Source organism: Mytilus californianus, unplaced genomic scaffold, assembly GCF_021869535.1.
Source record: "Mytilus californianus isolate M0D057914Y unplaced genomic scaffold, xbMytCali1.0.p SCAF_5, whole genome shotgun sequence".
Lineage (NCBI taxonomy): Eukaryota > Metazoa > Mollusca > Bivalvia > Mytilida > Mytilidae > Mytilus > Mytilus californianus.
In genome coordinates, this window is record NW_026262701.1 from 113,597,019 (window position 1) to 113,602,528 (window position 5,510).

Genomic DNA, 5,510 nt, shown 5'->3' on the forward strand with positions numbered 1-5,510 from the left:
CAGCCGGGAAGCCACTGACGCAGGAGAGTTCCTCTAGACGTTTTTGATCACGTGATTTAGACGTAAACAAAATGACGTTTTTGATCTGCAAAATCGGGAATGAATTTTCCGTTTTTACTCTGTATGTGTTGATTCTATGTTGGCATCCAAGCATAATAATGTTTACTTGGAACATTATTTATCTCCGTTTTAAGCGGTTCTGCTCAGAATTCGCAATGTGACGTAAAAATGGTGTCCTGACAAAAGTTAAATCAGTATTTTCCGGCGTTGGTACCTTTAATCTTATTAAAATATTCCCTTGAATCGTGATATGCTGGTCGCATTTCATTTATTTTCATTAGAGAAATTATAAGAGATCGTGGTCATGTTAGTAAAAGAAGGATATTTGTTAAGGGATGAAAATGTGTCAGTTATCAGTGCCAGTCCGTAGAGTGAAAATTTGTCTCGAAGCGGTAGAAATCCCAGTGTTCGTAACACCTCCGGATTTTTCGTAATACTCCTGAGAAAAAGACGTTTCTCTAATGATGCCCGAATTGAAAGAATATTATTCCACTTTCTCAAACTTCTTTCAATATTATAACCTTCTATCGTGTTTTGTTATATATTTGTGCACTGAACAGTTACACAAAATATAATTGGGACAATTACTGTATTTATTTTCATTTTAAGTAAGACATTAGGACACAACCAATTAAAAAAATATAAGAATATCATATTAATTCCATATTTTTAGTGCAAGTACACAAATGTTTTTTTTATTGTTTATTTCTTCTTTTATCAATCAGTTTGATTTTTCAACTATGCCCAGGCTAAGAATTTGTGCACATGCATATTGATTTCCCCACTTTCTGATACCAAATTTGGACACTTCTTTCTCTAATACTGATTTTAAACTCAATATCAATGTTCATTATGCATTTGATAAACTGCAGAAGTATAATGATATTACCGAGGGATTTCTACACTATTTATATGTGTTTTACCCTAATTCAAACAAGTTAATGCTAAAGTTGAAGTATTTTTGTGGCTGATGATGATAGATTTAATTTTGTTTTATTCAAGTTTTGTTTTTTGTGTTCTGTCATTTTGCATTGTTTTTGTTTTGTTGTATAAATTTTTTTTTTGGGGGGGGGGGGGGGGTAAAATTAATCTGTCATTTGAATAATTAATATGCATTTATGCTTAGATGTACAGCAATATTTGGCTAGTAAATAGAACCAATTATGAAGTTCTAGGAAATGTCTTCTCAGGAACAACCCTTTTATTGAGGTTCTTCATTTTGAATGTTGTTGATATAGAAGTTCTGAAATCGTCAACATACAGAGATTTAATTAATTTGAGAGAGCCTGCGTGTTATGTTCCAGTTTTGCATCAGTTAAACATGATAAATTTGTTCCAACCTATTTTTTAACAAGATTTCAGAGTTTGGATACTTGGTATCTGGTACTGATTTGTCAGATCAGACAACAGAAAACAGCATTGTAAAATTCTGCTTGTATGTCCATTTTATTTCAATTTGGTATTTTTGGAATACAAATGAGATAAAGCCATTTTAAATTGAGTAACATCAGCTGAACAGAATGTACAGGAACCAATCATTTAGTAGTCTTAAGAGCAAAGAATGGTAGGGAATCTGCCATTATACTCAGTACCTTTCGAGCTACCATGTAAAAAAATGACTCATGATGTCAGATTTTACAAACCACATTGACATTAATTATCCTGAATGTCATATAATATAATAGTCAAATAATAAAAACAGAAGCCGGTGAGCCCATTTTGTAATCCAGTCTTGTTACAGGCTGCCATGAATGTAGCGTGTACCTTTGGCTTTCAATTGAATCTTTGCGATGATTTACTGGTAGCTTTTAATTGAATTTAGTCTTGTATTTTGATAAGAATTGCCAAGACTTAGGTCTTTTATAGCCTATCATATGGTATGGGTTTTGCTTATTGTTAAAGGCAGTTCAGTGACCTTTAATTTTTTACATCCTTATCCTTTGGTCTCTGGTTGATTTTTTTTTTCAATGGCAATCATACCACATTCACCTATATCTATAATAATGATTGAAATGGTTAATAGTTCTTGTTATGATAGACCAAATATTTTTTCATCACAATTTCTTTAATTTCACCAAAAACGACTGAATTACCAGAACTGTTTTTTTTTATGGAACAAAAGCATTTCTAGAAGACACAAACTATGGTTTATGATTTAAATACATCAAATACAGCAATAGTTCAAATCCATAAATGAGCAGGTTACAATTGATAAAGAAGCAAAAAACAGCATCCAATACTTTTTTAAACCAAATTCAAAGTCTTAATAGCTACCAGATTGCTGAGATTAACTTTAATTGTCATAGAAAGTTGGTGTGTCCTCATTTTCTAACAACAGCTGGATATTTGTTAATATACATGTATATATTGATGCATACAAAAAAATAAAAGAATTAGAATATATGATGAACAATTTATTGAACTACAAGAAAATTGTAAATGCAACACATGGTACTATACACATTTTATACAACTTGCCACATTTTCAGAAGATCCCTAAAAAGAGCCAAATATCTGTCTAACCAAAAAGGAGGTTTAAATTTTTTAAATAAAACATAAAGAGTATGGTTGTCCTGCTTTTAGCAAAATCTTTTTGAAAAAAACATGATGATCTGCCAGATCTGGTCACATACATGTATACAAAGAAGATAATAACACCAATAAATAATGAACTGGTAACATTCACATAAAAAAAGACAGATTGACCAGCATTCACAAGTACAGGTACTAAAGGTGCAATACCAACTTTCCCAAGACAGTACAAAATGACCAGCATTCACAAATACAGGTACTAAAGGTGCAATACCAACTTTCCCAAGACGGTATAAAATGACCAGCATTCACAAATACAGGTACTAAAGGTGCAATACCAACTTTCCCAAGACGGTATAAAATGACCAGCATTCACAAATACAGGTACTAAAGGTGCAATACCAACTTTCCCAAGACGGTATAAAATGACCAGCATTCACAAAAACAGGTACTAAAGGTGCAATACCAACTTTCCCAAGACGGTATAAAATGACCAGCATTCACAAATACAGGTACTAAAGGTGCAATACCAACTTTCCCAAGACGGTATAAAATGACCAGCATTCACAAATACAGGTACTAAAGGTGCAATACCAACTTTCCCAAGACGGTACAAAATGACCAGCATTCACAAATATTTACAGGTACTAAAGGTGCAATGCAACTTTCCCAAGACAACACAAATATTACCAGTATCATTAAAACATGAAATAAGATACCATGGAATGACATGTACTAGGCAAATGTTTCAAGGTAAACAAATGTTTAATTAACTATATTAAACATTCAATCTTTAAAAACTTTTCTCCTTTGAACTTTTCAAGAATATCTTGGAATGTATTGTAAATAACTTTTCACACAGGATAAAATTAATTTAAAAAAAAATTAGCACATTTAAGTCTCTTCAGATTTTTATTGATTTAATTTGTCTCTTGTCAAAGGAAAATTATGATTTTCCTAGAATTTAAAATTTATTTCTTAAAAGTGGCAATTACATAAACATGTAGTAGAGAATAATACTATGCAAGATATCATATATATTATTTTTAATTAAAATGTTCATTCACTATCTGTGGAGAGTCCTACAAAGACAGTAAACCAATATCTCTGTACTCCCATTCACTTACCTGAAATAAACAAGAAAAATTAATATTTTATAACTTAAGTTTTTGCAAGGCAAGTATCAATATGCCCCTCTTATTATCATGGCATGCAGACAAATATAATACTACTTAGCTTTCATAACTTTTTCATTTTAAATCCAACAACACCATCACTTACTTATTTAAAAGTACAAATATTATAGAATCGATAGTAACAAGATTAGCTTGATAAAGTACAAGTACAAGTTGTAGAACCTAGTTACTGATATACATATAATAATTTATATACATACAATGAAATTCAATTGCAAGAAATTACAATTCAATCCTTATCAATAAAAAAATAATGTATATTTACAAGGCCTTATTCTGTAAACAAGTTAGAAAACTATCAGATCCCTAGTCCATTCAAAACATATCATAAGTGAATGTGTACATCAAATCAACATTGTTAAAAATTGCTAGTCAATTTATAAAGTTATTTGTGAAATTGCATTAATCTTTGTACTGATTAAATCCACATACAAATATATTTGAATGTTATGTGTTGCTATTAATAGGCACTTGTATAATCAACATTGTTGATATACTTTGCATTGAAAATATTTTGCTGTATTTACAAACTACTGTACCCACCCTTTCAATTTTTTATATAATATACATACCTTAATTATCTGTACATTCAACATAAAATTTTCTCAAACCAGTATTTTAAGGATCTGAAACTTGTACAAAACATAAAGCAAATTAGTAAAGGTAATTGTTCTTGCTCATTTATGGTAAAAACATAATATAGGAAAATATCTAAGCCACAGTTATCATGTAATAAATGATGCTATCTGAAAAAAAGACATGAAAATATGTACAGTACAAAATTTGTATTAGACATAAATATTTGCAAATTCCCATTGATGTCCGTTTAAAATAAACACCAAGGACAGCCATTCAGTAGTCCTAAAAAATTGATTACTATATATATATAAAAATATTAATTTTCGCGAACCATTTAGGTCACGGAAATTCCATTTTTTGCCATCAGTAAGGAGAGTTGTACAAATAATGTGAATACACAGAACCCCGATCCAATTCATCTTTTGCTAAAAATATTTATTATTTTCTGTTTTATATCTCCTAACATCATTCCATTTTTCTCTAATTTCGATTAAAATATGCCAAAACCTGCAGTAAAAATAGATGTATGCCCCAAATAAACATTCCCCGATTGGTTGAACTACTATGTATGGCGTCGATGTAAAGCAACGCAAGCCTCGATGTAAAGCACACGTTCCCAAGAGTTAGGAGAGTTGTACAAATAATGTGAATTCACAGACTTTTGCTAAAAGTGTTCATCATTTTCTGTTTTGTATCTACCAACAACATTCCATTTTTCTATAATCCCGATTTAAACATGTCGAAACCTGCAGTAAAAATAGATGTATGCCCCAAGTAAACATTCCCCGATTGGTTGAAAAGCTGTGGCCTCGATCTAAAGCAACGCAAGCACACGCAAAAATTTCCGTTGATATGTTGAACTTCGACCCCGGGATTCAGCCGAGATAACCTTCAGCCGATTCACATAGAGATTTTCTTGCGCTCAAATGTAATTCTAAGTGAAGTATACTGGTAAAGTAAAATTATATTCTTTTACAGAAATATTTACACATTTTATCATTAATGTATTGTCATGCTTCTGCATATTTACGCTGAGCTTTAGTTAAATATAATTCTATACAAATTTTGTTACGTCAAGCATTAAGAGTAAGAATATATTTCGCGCCAAAACAAGAAAATAATCTGTGTCACAAAATAAGTTTA

General features: G+C 30.9%; 1 long non-coding RNA gene across 1 annotated transcript; it reads right to left on the minus strand.

Moving 5' to 3' along the window:
- Positions 1 to 2,453: 2,453 nt before the first annotated feature.
- Positions 2,454 to 4,651, minus strand: LOC127700698 (uncharacterized). Its single transcript, XR_007981691.1, has 2 exons — positions 4,361 to 4,651; positions 2,454 to 3,719 (listed from the first exon to the last, which is right to left on the minus strand). It is a non-coding gene; the product is annotated as an uncharacterized LOC127700698 (long non-coding RNA).
- Between the last annotated feature and the right edge of the window lie 859 nt (positions 4,652 to 5,510).